We start from the raw sequence: 21,125 nt of genomic DNA on the forward strand, positions 1-21,125 counted from the left end.
GTAACACCCCAAATTTTTAATTCGTATCTCGAGGAAAAATAAAAAGTAGAATTTTAAGAAAATCTTGAAAGTGGGACTTAGGGTAAAATTGTACGACCTTTTCTGATCATTTTTAATGGAATCTGACCTCACCATTAGATTCAAAATGATCGAAAAACATAGTTTAGCCTATAAGCACGTTCAAATGCGAGTCCAAATATAAAAGTTGCAAAATCCTCGATTACCAGGTCGGACCAAGCTAAAACAGTGACTTTTTGTCAGAGGAATAATTTTTAAGATTCGATTATACCATAGGATTTGTAATGAAAAATTATTGAATATGGACTATTTATATGCCATTTTTGGAGATCAGGAAGTCGAATAATCGTCAAAAATGAAAACGACGTAAAGTTAAGGGGTCACCTCAGGCCAAAAATGTAAATTTTTGTTAGAGACATAATTTGTAGAAATTGACTACACCATTAGATCAGGAACGAAAAATTAGGCGAAATGGAGTATTCATTTGTCAGTTTTGGAGTTCGGATGATCAAGTTATCATCGATCAAAACAATAGCCAAAATACCGATTTCGTCCCGAGACCTTATATAAATAAGTTTTTATTTTTTTTTCTTACTATTCATCTTCCCCAACGCGTCAAAATCAGCCACGTTTTTTAAAAAAAAAAATTTGTTTTTCTCTCGTTCTTCCAACATCGATTCGTCGCAAACGGTCCACTTTCAACGATCGCCGCAGAAGAGAAAAAGATCCGCAGCTTCGACATCTACCAAACCCACCCAAGATCCATTCATTTCATCTCCTTTTTCACCCGATATCGTCGAAAATCAGCCGTACGTATATACGGAGATTTCGTAACTTCGACCTCGGATTTCATCCGTTTCGGGGTCAAACCGTCCTTCGCCGCAGAAGGGAGAAGGGACGAGCACATCGAGATCTTCGAAACTACCAAGCCAGTTTTGAAAATCAGCCGCTTCGAAGTTCGATCCATCTCGATTTCCGCGCCAATTGCCTCGATTTCCGCGCACACGCTTTGATCCTTTCGCCTGAAGATTGTAAGGAACTCTCAATTTCTATTAGTAATCATAGATTGTGAAAATTGCATTTAGGATTTTATTGGAAAAATTTGGATGTATTTCCGAAATATAGAATTCTTTGTTTATTTCAAAATTCACGCCAGAAATTGCATGTTTGATATGTTTAATTGTATTTTTAACAAATTATACGTGGGTAGAGTATTATAACGGGTTATTGCCATAAATTGGGTCTTGTGCACTGCTCGGACCCCGTTTTGATATGAAATTTGTATTTTTTTTCAATATTATTGATAGAAATAAATTCTATAGTTGAAAAATGTGATTTAATATTCAATGAACTCATATTGAGTTGATGAATATCAGAAAATGGATATTTTATGAAGAGATTGAAAACTGTAAAAGTCGAAAAAAGGGAAAAAGGGTATGAAACGGTAAAATGTCAGAGTCACACCCGAGGGGTGATGTCTGCATTTTACGTTGTTGTGTTGTATGCAGGTTGGTGAACGGATATCCAGGGATAATGTTACTGGTTGCATGTTTATTTACTTTCTGTTAGCGCGAGGCGCTCTGTTATGTTATTTATTTTAGGCCGGGTGGCCACACTTGCATGGTAGGAAACTGGATATCTATTCTCAACCTTGTATTGTTAATTTCTCTTTTGTTTTCAAATGAAAATAATATATATATGTAGCTATTTTGTGAGTTGTTAAAGAGTTTATGAATGCCTGAAGGGATAGTGCATCATATCATCCGGAGTGGTGTACTATCCTAGGATGTACGGTAGGGACCACCAAGCTCATACGTGGTATGGGACGCGTATGAGAGTGGAGTCACAACTGGAATCCGGGTTTATTCCTCTCTATCTTTACCAGTGAACTTGTAATGTAAAGGTGGTCGTATACGAATGGTTTGCATATTTGGGAATCACATGTACGCCTGATAGGCATAGACGAAGATGATTGGTCAGTGATCACTAACAATCTATAGTAGTCAAACGTTCTGACACATCGAAAAGAGACCCATTGCTTACGGTCACGTCAAACGGCCAGCCTGAGCCGGATAAATGGTCAACCAAACGTGGTAAGTGCAGCGACCGGCCACAAAATCAGGAACTAAAAACCCGAGAAGAATTGTAACCTCATGTCCCGACTGGGAGCGATCCAGTCGTGAATCCCAACTCTCTAATTCCAATACTCCACCATTGTGTATTATGTATCTGTTGCTTATTTTGATACATAAAATGAAACCCATGTTTATTGTTTCCATTTGATCAATTAGATTTGTATAAAAAGAGAATGTTATAGTGAGTACTAATGATCGATGTAATGTGAGTTTTAAAATGTTTAGTTGCTCATCCCTGGCTATATGTACCAGTTAATCGTAGTTTATTCTGTAAAATTTTACATTGTTAAAATGATTTAGTATGCTTATTTGTTCATGCTAGGAGAGGTTATTAGCAGAAATTGTTTGTTTCCTTACTGGATAACCATTGTTACTCACCCATTCCTTCCTATTTTTTTTAGCTTCAGAGCCTGCAGTTGGCGAGGCGGGCATAGAACCAGCGAGTGAGGACCATCTGGTGGGTCAGATAGACGACCAGAGTCCATTACCTGGTGAGTATTGGGGTTATTACCCCTAGTGGTGTCAGTTCCTCCAGGTAGTTTTGTGGATCCTATTTTGAGTGTTAGGAATTTTGTTAGAGTGAGAAATTCCTGTATAATCGTGTATATAAACTTCTTCTTCCGCACTCTAAAATTTTTGTATGTTATTAGATGTATATAGGCTTCTGCTAGTATTATATATTATTTGTTTATATGCAGGATTGTATGTCGTTTATCAGGTGCAGGTTAAACACCTTGAAATGCTAACATAAACAGAGGAGACCATGCCGAAATTTCGAGGTGCCACCTAGTACCTCGAGTTTTGACATGGGATTTTGTGTTAGTGTTCGGCGGGGCGCCACAGTTACTTCCTTCCACTTAGAAACTGAAGAAGTTGGATCATGATCCCACTGAAGACAAAAAGCCTCAAGTAACTAGGTGTGCATCACTTCTTTGTTAATCTGAAGATGTGTCACTACCCATAGTCACTCCTTCATTTACTGTCTGTCAATCTGGAGTTGTTTATGGATTACATTAGCAAATAAAAATATTCCACCATTAAAAAAATAAGATTTACTTAAATAAAAAAATGACATCACAATAGACTGAATAGGAGGGAAGATTAAAATAACCAATGTGCACAATGCAGTGTTCAGTGTAATTTTGTATGAAGAAGGAAACTTAATTCTTTCATAAGAAGTTCCATTAACTCAATCAGCTGCTTCCAAGTTATAGTAATAATATGTCTTTATTCGTAACACCAATAAGAAAATTGAAACATAAGCATCCATTACAAAGGGCATTACAAATTTGCAGGTTTTTAAAGTGACTATTTCCCATGTTTAAAGTGACAATTTCATTTTAAACCTGCGAAATAGTCACTTCTGAATTTTTTTTAATGAAAACGTGATTGTTCACATTTTGGTAATTAAAATGAACAGAGGGCAGGAATTGTAAATAACTAATTTCAGCTCACGAAATAGTAATTCACCCTACATTTTATTACAGATTTTATAATAACAATCACTAGAATTAATCAAAATGGGTATGAAGTATGAAGAAATAGATTGTGGCATAGGATTCATGTTTTGAACCCAATAATCTATGATGAGGTGTAGATGTCTTGTCCTTCACTCAGATTTTTTATTATTGATTTCACAAAGAGCTTATCAAACTGAGTAAAACAAGTTCATAAATAAAATCAAAACTAGCCCAAATCCCAAAAAATAAATAAATAAATAAATTGAACCTCATTATCACAATGAATTACTTACTTGGTTAATCCAATTGGGGATCTTGACAGAAGACTCGATCGAGAGAGAGAGACCGACTGAAACAGATGATTAAATTGAAATTAAGGTTTAATTCTAAAAAAATCAAAGTGAAACCCTAAATCTAAGTTTTTTAAACTGAAATTGAATCATGAACTCACCTGAAATCTGATTTCTTCCAAAACGTGGTTGAGATCAGAGCTATGGTATCCTAATCTCAACCAATGAGATCTTAAAAAACTTGCGTGTCGGTGCAAGAAGCTCAACTAAGCGGATCTCGTCTTAATACTAAAAACCTAGATACAGAGAAATCTTGTATTTCAAGTAGTTTGATTCATTTAAGAAGAACTAGAAGTGATCGGGAGAAAGAGGGCGAGCTTTCTCAATCAATCTGAGTAAGTGAGTTGTGAGGTTTTGGATCGAAAGAGAGAGATAGCTCAATCAATCTAAGTGAGGGAGTTGAGAGAAATTGGATCGAGAGAGAGAGAGAGGGTGAGCTTGCTCAATCGCATCTAAGTGAGGGAGTTGTGAGATTTTAGATCGAGAGAGAGGGCGAGCTTGCTCGATGGATCTGAGTGAGGGAGTTGTGAGATTTTGAAAATAAAACATTAGAATAGAAAGAGAAATAAAATGCATGAAGAAATTAGGCAAGATTTAAAAACTCTACAATGACCCACATTTTTTTTTTCGTTGCTATAGTGCTACACAACGACGGAAATAAGTTGGATGTCGCTAATGTCGTTGCTATTTCTCAATTTTTATGTAGTGACATCCAAGCTCAGAAAGATCCAATGGAGGTCAGATAAACAAAAATTTACCTCTACAAAAATTCTAGGTCCTCTTATTCTCATCTATAAGTGGGGACGACTCTACCTTATGAAGGGGGTTTTGAATGGAGAAACCAAATGAACTCAAATTAGAAAAAGAGTGGAAGAAAGATTAAACATCTGGGAAAATGATCAATTAAAATATCTTAAAATGATCATTCAACATTGAAAATTCTACTTTGTTCAACCTCGCTTTCACTAGTATATTCAATTCTCCTTAGAAATCTTGCAAGCTTGTTTTGCTAAACAACTAGAAATGGAACCCAAAGATGAGAATATGTGTTCCTCTCTAGAAAGGAAAAGAAGTAAAAGAGAAAATGAAATGAGTGAGAAGAAGAACCAAAGAGAGAGTCCTAAAGTAATAAATTTTTAGTGACAATTTTGGTCTGACCACTGCTAATAGATATATTTAGCGAAGGTCCATTCAAAATCTCCTTTGGGAATTTTTAATTAATCGTATCTGAATGTAAATATTCTATTAATCACCCTAAATGTAAATATTAATTAGTTTTTGTCCTCTTTGACCACTAGTAAATGATGGATAGGTTATTCTTTCTCACACTTAACAATCTGATTTTTTATCAAACGAAATCTTAATGGGTTCAAGTCATATACCTTCAATGAAGCTTGAACAATAAGATCAACAAGAATGAGAACCAACAATAAACCTTTGATGATCTATAAAACAAATGCAAAAACACATATCCAAACAACGAAACCTGACCCCTTGCTCTTCTATCGAACTAATGGTTGATCTCCCTTCTTCAATCTACAATATACCTTAAGCTAAAACAGTGGTGCTTTACCCTTTACTTTTGTATGAGCAAAAGCGATGGGATTCTTTTACAATCATATATAGTAGGGGACAAGTACCACTTCCCTCTTTAAAGAGTTTTTTTTTCCAATTCCACCCCATCACCAAATTGGAAGAAACTCTAGGAAGATAAGAACTCTGATACATTTAGGAAACCACAAGATCCCATTCAATGGAAACTTCTTAGATTGCAAGAAAATATTTCCAACTTGGCCCGCAGTGTCCTTAGCCAATAACAATTCAATCATTTTAAACAACTAGTATTTAATTTGACCACAAAAGGATAGTTTCATTTAAAGAAAATCCAAAATAAATAAATAGTTTTGATTAAAATCCCAACAATCTCCGACTTGATCCAATAAATAATTTTTTTTTTTTGTAGAAAAGACTTTGAGATTGAAAAGATTTTACTTTAAGATCGAGCGACCACTCTTAGTTTTAAAAAATCATTGGCTAAACAATTAGTTACCACTTTAACTTTCACTTAATCTCAACGACAATGCCAATAGTGGATCATGAATGCTTTGTTATTCCTTGGAGTCGGCACCAAGATAGTTCCGTGGTCACAAAACTAGATCATCAAGGAAAATAATTGATAGTTTATCCTCATAGTGATTTTATAGAGTATTGAGAGATAATATGTACTCTTTATGCAATCAGTTGTATACATTCTCTAAATTTGTCAAGCTTCATATATTGAATGTGTCACTTTGATATGTTACAGCAACCACCATGTGAAAATCATCACCATCCTATCAGAATGAAGGCTTTAACAATGCATTGCCCAAGTGCATCTAGCCCAAGCTATTCTCATAAACACTTTAACTGTATTCCTAGACCAAATTTTTATCCTCATTGCATCTGCACAAGGTACATATATATATATATATCATGGTATAACAAAAATGTCAATAGTAAGGAGCACTAAATAAAATTTTATTATTAATAATTGAATTGACAATAATAGTCTCAAATAAAATATCAATAAAGACAAGATAAGCCATTTAGGCTATAGAGTCAAAAGACTCCAAAACTCTCATGCGACTAACATGCTCCTTGAATACTTTAAGCGGGAGTCCTTTAGTGAGCGGGTCTACAATCATTTGGTCTATAGACACATGCGGTACTTCAATAATACCCTCTTAAACTTTCTCACGCACTAGATGATACTTGATGTCTATGTGTTTATTGTTTTTAGTAATTTACTCGTTCTTTACAAACTTGGTCACAACTTTATTATCACAAAAAAATGACTAAAAGCCTGTGGATAAAATCCACAATGCCTAATTCCATGATGAAGTTCCTTAACCTCATAGCAACTAATACAGTCAACATACATGGTGAAATCTGTAATAATCAACTATTTGGAGCTTCTCCAAAAAACGGTCCCACAAAAGAGTGTGAAAACATAGAAGTGAACTTCCAAGTGTCGGAGCATCCAACAAAATTTGCATTTGAATAACCAACTACTTTAAGCTCACTTGACCTCTTGTAAACCAACATAAAATCTTTTTTCCTCTATAGGTACTTGAATACCTTCTTCACTGCTTTCCAATGATCGATCCTAGGATTTTTTTGATATCAGCTAAGCATGTCATTGCATACATAAGACTTCCAACCGTTGAAGCATATACTATTGAATCCACTTGGTCTCTCTTAATTTGGTTCTTGGGATACTATTTTTCAATAAAATTGTCACCTTTAACCACTGGGGTCTCACCAGGTGCACAAAACTACATGTGAAATCTCTTGAGAATTTTCTCAACATAAGCCTTTCGGGACAAACCCAGTAATCCAGCAAAACGACTTCTATGAATTTTGATCCCTTGGACATACTCAGCGTTCCCCATGTCCTTCATATCAAAACTTGATGATATAAAATGTTTCGTATCATGAAGTAGGTGAATATCGTTGCTGGCAAGTAAGATATTGTCCACATAAAGAACAAGAATCACAAATTTGTTCCCACTGACCTTGAGGTAAATGCATTTGTCCACCACATTTTCTTTGAATGCCTGACAACAACTTGACCAAAGTTTAGGTACCACTGCCTAGAGGCTTGTTTCAGTCCATATATGGATTTCTTCAGACTGCACACCATATGCTACTTGCCTTGGACTGCAAATTCTTTAGGTTGAGCCATATAGATATCCTCTTCAAGGTTACGATTAAGGAAAATTGTCTTTACATTCATTTGGTATAGTTCTAGATCATAATGAGCGATTAAGGCCAGAATAATTCTCAGAGAATCCTTAGATGACACAGGAGAGAAGGTCTCTGAGAAATCAATACATGGTTTCTACTTGAAATCTTTTGCAAGCAACCTTGCCTTGAACCTTTCAACATTTTCTTTTGAGTTTCTTTTTGTCTTGAAAACCCGCTTGCAGTTAATAACCTTACGATTCTTTGGAAGAACTACCATTTCCCATACATGATTTCTTTCCATAGATTGTAACTCTTCCCTCATGGCCTCTTGCTAGTATTGATATTCACTGCTTTTCATGACTTCTGCAAATGACAAGGGATAATCTACATCTAGATTTTTCAATTCATCTTGTAAATATACTTCATAATCAACTGCAATTGTAGACCTGCACTCTCTAGAGGATCTCCCCAAAGGGATAGGTTCTGAAATAGGAAAAGGTTGTCTGTGGATAAATTGGTTCTATAATAAGAACAACTAGTGGATGGACTATATCCTGAGGTACACTATTCTCATATTCAACTCTTGGAGGGGAAAAAGTAGAGTTTGAAGATACAAGAAAACACATAGCGAGAGTAACTAAAGGAGTATTCTTCCAAAACTCAGGAAAAATAATCTTATGATGCTTCAAACTCCCATTGTCTTGGACATCCTCACAGAACTTGGCAAGATTTGTTTCAACAATCTCCATTGGTCTAAATGAACAGTAAAACCTAAAGCCTTTGGACCTCTCAGGATAACCAATGAAGATATATGATGTGGTCCTAGGGTCAAGTTTCTTGATCTTTGGATTATACAACTTAGCTTCTGCAGGACATCCCCAAACATGGATGTGATGAAATGAAAGCTTCCTCCCAGTCCAGATCTTCAATAGAGTTTCTGGTGCAGCTTTTATACAGAACTCGATTCAGAATATATACTACAAATTTCAATGCTTCATCTTAGAAGGATTCTGGCAAATCTAAATGACTCATCATGCTTTGAACTGCATCTAGATAGGTGCGATTCCTTCATTCGACAACACCGTTCTGTTATGGTGTTCCCAGAGTAGTGTATTGAAGAACAATCCCATGTTCTCTCAGATACTCTATGAATGGCCCATGATTAACACCGTTTCGATCCATCTTCCCATAATACTCTCCTCCTCTATCTGATTGAATTGTTTTGATCTTTCAATCTAATTGTTTATCAACTTCTAACTAGTATACCTTAAAAACATTTAGAGCTTATGATTTATGATGAATCAAATAAACATACACATATCTAGAAAAATCATCTTTGAAGCTGATGAAGTACCGTTGAACACCACGAGTAGGGGCAGGAGACACACATATGTTTGTATCAATTAAATCTAACAATCCAAAGGCTTTAGTGGCCTCGAGCTTCTATTTCTTGGGCATTTTTGCCTTGATGCAATCCACACATATGGAAAAATCTAAAAAAATCGAGGAAGGGAAGAATGCCTTCTTTGACCAATAGATATAACCTTCTTTTCAAGATATAACTCAATCTTTTATGCTACAACATGGAAGAATTCTCTATTGAATGTGAAGGCTTGAACATAGAAGAACCAGAAAAAACACATAATAGAGATGAAGCAAAAGAACTATCTAATGATATCTGATATAACCCATTTAACAAAATACCATGAGCAATAATATCCATACCAGAATAAATAGATAAGCTAGTATTTCTAAACAAAAATCCAAAACCACAAATATCAAGTCTAGAAATAGAAACCAGGTTCCATCTAAATGATAGTATATAAAAAATATCCTTTCAAATCAAATTGAAACCAAAGTCCAAAATCAAGCTGCAAGTGCCAATGGCTTCAACATCCAACACCTCTGAGTTCCCAAGGAATAACCTACCCTCGAGTCTGGGAATTTTTTTAGAATGGGTGATGTGCACAGATGCACTTGAGTCAATCCACCAAGAATTTACTAGAAAATTTATCAGATTAGATTCAAAACATACTAAACTGATATTAATACCTTTATTCTTCTTTATCCATTCCTTATATTTATAACAATTCTTCTTAATATGGCCCTGTTTTTTACAAAACCAACAATCAACGTTCTCAGATTTCCTAGAAATTTTCCCTAATGTTTACTCAAACTTTCCTTTGTTTCTTAAACTCTGATCCTTTTTTCTTTTTTTCTTGAAAGACTTCTTTCTTCTAGATGATATAACTAGATGAGCTGACTCTGCTCTAGATCCCTTAAGATGCTCCTCCTCTATTACACAAGGTGGTCAACTGATGAAGATCCCACTTGGTCTCCTTGACACTATAATTCACTCTAAATGTTAGCGATAGAAATACCATATGCACTAGCATAGCATCATTAAAATTAATACTAGTCCCTTGAAGACTAATTGCCAGATGCGACATCCTCAAGATGTGCTCCCTAATATTTTTAGAACCGTTATATTTGAAGGCCATCAACTTGGCAAGATAACTGTATTTCTCGAACTGTCTTGCTGACTTCAGTATCCCCATGTTTATGTTCTGAAATGGATGTACGTATAATCATCATGGCAATCCTGCTGACCTTTTCCCACTTTGCATAATGCAGCTTCACTAATCCTAGAGAAATTGGAGCTGGAACTTCAGGCATGTCCTCAGTGAGTGCAAAGTCATAGTCCATGGATCCTAAAGTGATATCAACACTCATGCACCACTGCAAATAGTTAGAGCCAATCAAGGGCTCTATCCCAGCTAAATGCCTCTGAACAGTAAGTCCATCCATAACTGCAGTGACAAGGAAATATGACTATTGTCACAAAGTTTAACTTCAGGAGGTTTTGGGTTTGTTATTTCTATTTGTACTAGGGGTTAAGCCAAATTGATCAGGGTGTTTTGCGATGAGCTAAAACTTTCCACCTTATAGGAACAAACAAGGTGCATCATCAATATCACATTTGGGTAGAAATTTAGAAATGTTATATGTCTCCAAGACCGCGTTGGTTAATTACGCATATACCTAGTCACTCATGTTTCAATTTGACTTAGACACTTCCACTACCTTGAAGCAAGAAGGTTATCTTTGTCTCCCTCTGACGCTTGTGACTATTCTATTCACTTGAACTACACAAAATTGGCCTAAATCACCTATTGGTAGAATTAGTAGTCGTATACGAATCGGTGTTAATTTGAGGTTTTAATGAGAATTGAATCCCAAAATTCAAGGAAAACATAACTTCCATAGGTCGGACACCTTAAGGTAGAATGCAATTCTACTTCAACAATGAACCCTCGAACAATTACTTTACCGGTCTTCCTAAACCCCTATAGGTCAAACCTAACAACCGATTTGGACTAGACACGTATTTAGGTTCTTGGTACTTTAAAGATATGGTGTACTTACCCACATTCAATATTTCCTAAGGTTTTCTTTAGTTATTAACACTTAGTTCATCGATAATAACAAATGTAAGTGTATATGCCAAAACACTTAATCCCAAACACGTGATTCTAGTTATTTCAAGAAAATTCAACAACTAATTGTGCTCTAATGGGTTTGAAACACATTTAGAAAAATGGGTCTTGAACAGATCTTCAAATCGACTACTTATAGGCTCCAAGTAGACTTCAATTGTAATCCAAGGGTACAAATAAGTCTTTTATATCAATCAAAATAAATAAATAGATTCTTTGACGTTTTGATCAAATGGTCCCTAAACAAAAATTAATGCATTCTTTAAACAAACAATCCCTTAGGAAAAGTTAGATAAAAATTGAATCAAAGATCAGTTCTCATGTATTTGAACAAACAAGCCTTTAATATTAATATTTCACATGTTGTGAATAGTGACATAAATAAGGTAACCAACACAACTAAGTCAACTTAGTTAAGATGTTGATTCAAAATAATTTGACCAAGGTCAAATGGGCCGGTGGGTCAGGTCGACAAATGGTCTGATCCATGGATTGAGTCCAACCTTATTCTTTAAGTAAACAATTTTAAAGAAAGAAACAAAAATCATATGGTCAGTCAAATTTGACCAAGGTCTAAAGACCAAACTTTATCTTCTCCAAAACACCTAACTATAACTCTTAAAGAACATAAAGTCGACACCATTAAAGGTTACTGTGGGTTCAACGTCTAGCGGTCGAGATGGAAATCCATGGTGATGAGATTGACGATCTCATCTCAGACTTTAATGAAGTACAAAATCAAAAATCCCCATGGAATCAAAAAGGGTTTTTAGAACCCTTTAATGGCAAAATGAAAACTAATCTATCTACATGAAGAATTGAATCAAAGAATTAAATTCAAGAGATACAATGAGACTCGGATACCAATTGATGGATAGGATCTTCTCCCTCACTTAACAATCTGATTTTGAATTAAACAAAATCTTAATGGGTTCAAGTCACATACCTTCAACGAAACTTGAACAATAAGATCAGTAAGAATGAGATCCAACAATAAGCCTTTGGAGTTTTATAAATAGATGCAAAAAAAATCGATCCGAACAATGAAACCTAACCTTTTGCTCTTCTATTGAACCGATGGTCAATCTCTCTTTTTCAATCTACAATATACCTTAAGCTAAAATAATGGTGCTTTACCCTTTAGTTATGTATGACAAAAAACGATGGGATTCTCTTACAATCATACACAGTAGGGGTCGGCTACCAATTCCCTCTTTAAAAAATCTTTGTTTCCAATTTCACCCCATCACTAAATTGGAAGAAATTCTAGGAAGATAAGAACTTTGATACATTTAGAAAATCACAGATTCCATTTGATGGAAATTCCTTAGATTGCAAGAAAATATTTCTAACTTGGTCCCCAATGTCCTTAGCCAATAACAATTCAATCCCTTTAAACAACTAGTTTTTAATTGGATCACAAAAGGATATTTTTATTTAAAGAAAAATCCAAAATAAATAAATAGTTTTGATTAAAATTCCAACAGTAAAAGCCTACATTTTTGTAGTGATTAAGCTATTATCAAAATAGCTTTGTTTTGAGAAATCCAAATCACCCACAAAATGATCCAAGCAGCTATCTTTCCCATAGATGTTCCTTTGAGATGTGCTTGTCCTAATAAATTTTCTGCTATGAATGGTGTTCGATACATTGGGACATATTCTTTTGTGAATGAAATGGTCTAGTTACAATGAGCAAGAAATTTAGCAAGTCTCATGAACTATAAGTTCTTCTGTCAAGGTCCTTGATCGAAGGTAAGAGCTACAGTTTGTTTCAACCTTCGTTGTGAAGCTTAAAATCGACCTTTCTTGGGCTATCTATTTAATAATCCTTAATTTATCAAGCTTCTATTGGCACCACAACTTTTACTTATTACACCCCAACTTCTTAAATTATTTATCGCACCGTAATTAAATATGAAAACACCATTCAAACATTACCAAAGTTAGGTTCAAGTCACTACCTCAACGTTACAATTTACAAAGAATTATAATGTGTACACACCCAAATTTGACCGGGCCCTCGACGCAAATTGCCCCAAAAATCATAAAAATTTGAAAGGCCATCGAAGCCCAAATCTGCAAAAATCCAATGTATTTTGTCATTCTTTTTTCAATAAATGGCCCAAGGTTTCTCACGTGGCCCACAGACCAAAAACACCCACCTCCTCCTTCTTTATATTCCTCAATCCATCTTAAATCAAACTTAAGCCCACTCAACTCAACCCCCAAACCTATTCTTATTCTACCCATTACCCAAGCCCATTCAACTCAACTCAAATCTATTCCTATTCAACCCAACACATTACCCAAGCCCAATTCTCTACCCAAGCCCAACATCACAACCAATTACTCAACATCATCAAGGTATGACACATGTCATCACCCCATCTCACCTCCCTCATCAAATCACCAATTCCCATCATCTTTTACTAAAAAAATTAACTACCCCATTACTTTTTCTCTAAAAAAATCACATCAACCCACACCTCCCCCTAACCTACTATCATCACTCCCTACTAACTAACCATCACCTTCCTCTAATCTACCATTATCATTACCTACAAACCCATCTCTACAACCTAAACCTACACCCCTCCTCTCAAATCAAACACTCATTCTCTCCCATTAAATAATCTAAACCCATAATCTCCACACATCTTACCACATGTCACCATCTCCTTCACCTTCCCAACCACCTTTTTACACCCTCTATTCTCTTAAACCAAACACCACTCAATCAATCAACCACCCTTTTAAACACCCATCATCCCACCTCACTAAACACTCCACCCAAATGGATTGGGTAAGATTCAAACCATTTGGGTTGTAACATAACCCATTTAACCTTTTTACACAAATACCCTTTAAATTTCCTCTAATTTAGCTACACATCTCTCTTAAATCGCACACCATTCTACCATTCCTCCTTATTTCACCTAATTTTACCCCTAAAAATAACTCTCAAATCCTATAAAACTCCTCTCATTCTCCACTCATAATCCCTAATGAAAATTTGAAAAAGTACCCTCTAAAGATTACAACTCTCTCAATTCTTAACTCTCAACTCACCTGAATACCTTCTGCTCTCAACTCTCTCTATCTCTCAATATTCACCCTCAACTCACAAATCACAACTCACCCTCAACTCTCTACCATTACTCAAGTAAGTCAAGAAAGATCAAGAAAGCAAACTTTGAAGATCAAGATAAGAACAAGGTAGGATAGGGACTAAAAAAGAGGAGAAAAAGTCTTCCTCCCTTCCAACTCTCCATCTTCTACTCTCCCCCTTTTCTACAATTACGCACACACCACAAATGACTTGAACCATCAAAGGGGCCCCTTTTTCAATAAGGGTGCCTTTAACGATTTGAAGCAATATCCAAGTCCCTCATCTTCGAGGGTACATGTCGGATTTTTCCAACTCATTTTTTTTCTTTATTTTAAAAATGGACCGAAACCGAGGTAACCACCAACGGTGGATGGAGTAGGGTATCTAACACCTTCCCTACTCCATAAAATGGACCCCCTTACCTAGATCCAAAGCTGGATCGGTAAACCCTAATCCAAACGAAAGTCACTAATGCCAAAAAAATATGATTTTTCCAAACTATGCGACCTGGGTGACTATTCACACCCATTTTCGAGATGAATGGTGGCGACTCCAAAACACACCAAAGTGGATGATATATTCAAAAATGAATAAATCACTTGTCCACAGCTTGGCGACTCCATTGAGGAGTTGTAGTTGTGGGTCCAACCCTTTTCTCGATTCGGTCATTGTTTAAAAAAATAAAAAATGTTCCATTTTTTGCATTTGTGCTTACCTTCTAACATCTTTAATGTCTTTTCTTTTTTTTTTTTTCTTTTTTTAATCATTGGAGAATGCTTGTAATATTTATTTATTTCATGTTTTGTATGTTTTTTTTATTTTTTGTTGGACAAGGGATGGAAGGATGGATACATTTTTCAAAAAATGCACACGCACATGCACATGTGATTCATAACCCAATGCACAAGCCACCTCTTCCCTTATTAAATTTCTAGCCCCGAATGCCGCTACTCTCAAGCCCCCGAGATTGTTATTTTGGGTGGCGGGGAGGAGAACATCCACCCCATTCACCAACTTAAGACGTGGGCACTCCGGTATTCATCGAGGTTTGAATAATGGGTATCTGAAAAACTACCCATAAACCCAAATGCATCGAAACTTAATTAATGACAAAGGACACTAAGGTTTTCAAAAATTAATTGCGTATTCATCCCATGTATGTATGTTGTAATTTTATTTTATTTCTTTTTAGCCCACGAAGGCAAGTTGTATAGATTTAGGCCGTTTTCCATTTATTATTGCCACTTGTTCCCTTTGGTAAATAGGGAAAATGTTCTATCTTTGTGACTTGCATCATTATAAAAATAAAAAAAACTTTTTGTTCCCCAAGCCAAAAATATGTGCTTCAAAATCCAAAAAATTTAGGCCAAAACAGGATGGGGACCAAAAGTAGAACAATTGGAGAATGCCAAAAAAGCTTATAGTCCGTGTTTGAAGCACGGACTCAAGAAAAATGGGTAAGTTCGTGCTTAAACCACAGGCTTGACAAACTTTCTTAGGTCCGTGCATGCATCACGGACTAGTGTGAAAAAAAAAATATATATATATATATATATATATATATATATATATATATTTTTTTTTTTTAAGGTTTTGGTCCGTATTTGAAGCACGGACCAGCATAAAAGTGTTAAGTCCGTACATAAAAAATGAACCCTAAAAAATAAAAAAAATTATTTTTTTTGCTCATTTTGTTCCTTACATCAGTCTTCACAATTTTTCTTTTAGACTTTATTTTTATTTTAAGTTTTAAGGCTAGAAAATGATTGAATGACTCACTTTTACCCTTAAACTCAAGGCCTACCACTCAGAATTGATTCCGCTCGAAAATGATCTCGTCCAACATGGCACACCATCAATCTTACCTACAATTAAACCCATTATCGAATATCGACCTCAAAAATGGGTTCACGACCCATACCCACCTTCAAATGGGTTCAGACCCATATCCATTTTCAAATGGGTCCATGACCCATATCCACGTCAAATGGGTCCACGACCCATATCCACGTCCAAATAGGTCTACGACCCATATTCGTTTCAAATGGGTTTACGACCCATATCCATGTCCAAATGGGTCCACAACCCATATCCATGTCCAAATGGGTCTACGACCCATACCCACTTCAAAAATGGGTCTACGACCCATATCCATTTCAAATGGATCCACGACCCATATCTACTTCAAATGGGTCACGACCCATATTCGTTTCAAATGGGTCCATGACCCATATCCATGTCTAAATGGGTCCACGACCCAAACCCATTTCAAAAATGGGTTTACGACCCATATCCGTTTCAAATGGGTCCACAACCCATTTCCATTTCAAATGGGTCTACAACCCATATCCATTTTTAAAACGGGTCCACGACCCATATCGACTTTCAAATGGGTCCATGACACATATCACTTAAAAAAATGGGTCCACAACCCATATCCGTTGAAAATAGGTCCACGACCCATCTCCACATCCAATTGGGTACACGACCCATATCCATTTCAAATGGATCCATGATCCATATCCACCTCAATTGTGTCCATGTCCAAATGGGTCAATGATATACCCACTTCAAAAATGGGTCTACGACCCATATCCATTTCAAATGGGTCTATAACCCATATTCACTTCAAATGGGTCCACGACCCATATCCGTTTCAAATGGATCCATGACCCATATCCATGTCCAAATGGGTCCACGACCCATACCTACTTCAAAAATGGGTTTACGACCCATATCCACCTCAAATGGGTCCACAACCTATATTCGTTTCAAATAGGTCCACGACCCATATCCACTTCTAAATGGGCCCACGACCTATATTAGTTCAAAATGGGTCCATGACCCATATTCATATCCAATTGGATCCACGACCCATATCCATATGAAATGGGTCCATGACCCATATCTATCTCGAACCGGATCCACGATCGACATCCTTCGATTTCTATCCAAATCACGACCCATATCCATTTTGAGTCGGGTTCACAACCCGTACCCAATCCAAATCAGATCTATCATTCAATCTCAACCATGTCCATGATTTAAATGCAATCTATCAAGATCAACAATCAAGTGATCAATTCAAACGAATCTATTTATTTTTTTTAACAAATCAAATTTAAAAAAAAAATTTAAGTACCAATTGCAATTCTTGATCAAAGTTGGTGCTTAAGAATGATCTTGCCCTGTTGATAAGAAGGGGATAGACTACATCTATTCAAGGAAATGAGGTGATTTAAGAGTGTCATTGTGCGCCGCCTCTTCCCTAGAGATTTGACTGGCCAATCTTGATTTTAGAGAATTAGATTGGGGGCTAATAAAAAGATGTTTTCCAACTCAACTTATTTCAATTAATCTATTTTTATAAAATATTTTACCACCTCCGTGTTGATGCCAGTACCGTGTTGATGCTAGCTCTATGCTGATGTAATTTCATTTTTAAAATGCTTTACTGACTCCGTATCATGCCAGCTCCGTGCTGATGTAATTTTATTTTAAAATACCTTACCAACTCCATGTCGATGCCAGCTCCGTGCTGATGTAATTCATTTTTTATCAAACGATCCAGCTCCACTTTGACGAACCATGTTTTTAAATTCATTTAAATTTTCATTTTGGGTGTCATCCCTAATAACTACTAGAATCAATAAAACATCATGCATTTTCCTTTTTATAAGTAAGATAGTAATGCTTGGTCTTTTGTACCCACAGGTGGCCAAAAAAAATAAGTACAAATACCCTGATAAGCCTTCGTATTTCCTTCGATCTTCATCAAATAATGAGCAACTCAGAGGACCTACAACCTACCGCAAATGACCCAACCGAGGCTAATGCAATGATAGCAAGGTTATTAGAAACAATAAAAAGACAGGAAAGAATGCTGACGACTATTTTGAGCAGTACCAACTTTCTACAAGCACAAACTACTCAGCATCAAACATCTGAGTCAAACATGAGCAAACACGACCAGATCAACAAACTACCCCACCTCCTACTGTGCTAGTATATTAGGGCCTCTGCTCTACATCCCATAAAATCAACCAACTCCGGTGGTGATCCCAAATGATGAATGTGACTTCAGGGCTCTCGAAGCTAAGAATGCTATGACGACAAAATAGCCCAATAGATCGAATCTCTCCAAGAAGAAATGAGATGAATGAAGGGTACAAATACCTTAGGAGGGACAAGATTCAAGGACCTTTGCTTTTACCCCAATGCACAACTACCGGCTAAGTTCAAATGCCCAGAATTCGAGAAATATAATGGTGTTGGGTGTCCTCTGTCGTACTTCAAATTGTATTGTGGGTCGATATGCCAATATGACAAGGATGACAGATGTTGGTACAGTTATTCCAAAAAAGCTTAATAGGACCGGCTCTTAAATGGTTCTCGGGATTGGACCATTTGCTCATCAAGAACTGATAGGATCTAGCTGAAATGTTCTAGCATAACTACAGGTTTAACACGGATGTGGGTTTAGATCGAAGCGACATGGCAAAGATGACAAGAAAGTAGAAGGAAACAATGAAGGAATATGCCCAAAGGTAGCGAGAGTCAGCTTCCCAAGTATGACTCGTTATGACCGAACAATAGATGAACACCACGTTTATCTTTACATTGGGGCACTCGTTTTGTACCCATTTGGTAGGGCATACCAAAGGTACTTTATCCAATTTGGTTCAAATAGCAGATCGGGTCGAGGACAGGATCCGAACCGGTCTAATATTTGACTTCATGGCCCTAAGCGTTGTAGTTGGGATATCGGCACTGAAGAAACTAGTACCTTTAGTCAAGAAAAGAGAGGAGACTCAAGTCAACAATGATCAACCCAGTTAATCTCTCTTTATTCAGGCTCCAATTCAGAGGCCACAGGTGTAGACACCCCATTTTTGCAATCACCAGATTAATCAACTCGTCAACCCGATTGCAATGGTTCTCAATGATAGATGATTATTCCAATGCTTTATTTGTTGCTAGATATGTTTCAGAAATTCAGATAAGGTATCTCAAACTAACAAAACTGTAGAAACCACACTACGCTAGGAAAATATAATCTAAAAAACATAAAAATCATCATCTTGCAAATAAAAAGAAGCGTTACGATAAAAATCACTAAAAAATGATCAAATTACCAAAATACCCCTAATCTCAAAAATACCCCTAGAGCTTACATTACGCTTAGAAAAACCCTTTCAAACACATAAAATACCAAATCGAAATCAAATAAATCATTTCGCCAATTTTCACAAAATTTGACAAAATTATGAAAATGCCCCTCATAAAGTTCACGACCATTTCGTACAAAAAATTTCATAAATGATACAAACCAATATTCCCATTGAATTTCTTATAAAAAATCGATTCCAAAACATCCTGGAACATTGAAAAATGACTTAAAACACCAAAAGTCCTCTTCGAGGGCAAAACGATAATTTTATAATTTTAATAATTAAAAATTCTGAAATTAATAATTAAAACATTAATTAATGTAAGGTGAAATCTTAATTAAAATTAAAGTAAAAAAAGTAAGACTTAAGACAAAATCCAAAAATCAAGTCAATCAAGTAAAACTTAAGTCAAAACCCTAGATTCTAGTCAATTAAGTGAGACTTAAGTCAAAACCCTAATCAATCTAATAAAATCAAAGTCAAACCCTAACCCTAATAGAATTCTAATTAAACTCTAAAACTATCTAAAATAATTCTAATTAAACACTAACTCTATCTAAAAAGTACTTAAAAAATCTATAAATAAGGGTCTCTATAACCTATTTTCGTAGGTAAAAATAAACCCTAGAAAAAGTAGGTTAAAAAATCTCTCTAACCTTCCCCAAACCCTAATTTTGAAGCCCTAACTCCTTACCTAACACGAAACCCCAATTTTTGCTCAAAAAACACCAAAAATCCTTCAAAAACACCTAGAAATCCATCAAAAATTTGGAAACATTTAGATCTAAGGAGAAAATACTTCATCTTGGAGATCCAAAGCAGATCCAGTAATGGAAACGAAGCAAGAAATCTCTCCGCCAGCTCTGAGGGAACTATCGTTGTGATCATCTAGGTATTTTTCATTCTTATTTTTTTATTATTTATTTAGGACTTTTAGCAATGTAGTTTTATTTGGAAAAAGTAGAGATTGGCATTTGTTGGGCGGGGTTGGTGCCTAACACTTTCCAACCCCATAACGTGATCCTTGGACCCGTATTTTCTTTCGTAGATTAGTATTATTTATCTTTTAGAGTCAATGTTCGGTTCCTAGACCGTAATAATTAGGTGGCGACTCCCAAACCTCAAAAATCAAAAGCGGATCCGCGCACCCCGTGGATTGAGGACGCTTTTAGTGGTGACTCCACTAGGGATTATTGAGGATCAGACTTGAAAAATCCCAAGTTTAGGAATATTGCCATTTAGACCTAGTTTTTTATTATTTTGTTCTTTATTTTTTTTTTTTTTATTTGATACGATTATTTGTTAAGACTATATTGTATTCTCTCAGCGTTGTTTGGATTAATTATTGTGGAATATTATTGGCTATGACTTGTCTAGGGACATTTGGGATAACCCCAAATATTGTAGGATATCAACAAATTAAGGATATGAAAATGAAAGTGGTTGATAGCCCATTTTTTATTATTTGGGATATCTTAATTTTTTTATTATCCTTTATTCAATACCCTGATTTAGCATGTTGTTGGTTCATTCGGAGGTCATTCAAAATGACCCTAAATAATGCAGGATATCAAAAGGATTTGACCCATTTTTATTGTTTGGATTATTTTTGGGTTTGTATTATCCTTTATTGGTACCCTTTGGTTAAATTTTGGA

General features: G+C 35.8%; 1 long non-coding RNA gene across 1 annotated transcript; it reads right to left on the bottom strand.

Moving 5' to 3' along the window:
- Positions 1–2,997: 2,997 nt before the first annotated feature.
- Positions 2,998–11,943, bottom strand: LOC147391176 (uncharacterized). Its single transcript, XR_015183034.1, has 3 exons — positions 4,065–11,943; positions 3,907–3,962; positions 2,998–3,144 (listed from the first exon to the last, which is right to left on the bottom strand). It is a non-coding gene; the product is annotated as an uncharacterized LOC147391176 (long non-coding RNA).
- Between the last annotated feature and the right edge of the window lie 9,182 nt (positions 11,944–21,125).

Source organism: Akebia trifoliata, chromosome 11 (genome assembly GCF_017979445.1).
Source record: "Akebia trifoliata isolate Shusen 1 chromosome 11, ASM1797944v1, whole genome shotgun sequence".
Lineage (NCBI taxonomy): Eukaryota > Viridiplantae > Streptophyta > Magnoliopsida > Ranunculales > Lardizabalaceae > Akebia > Akebia trifoliata.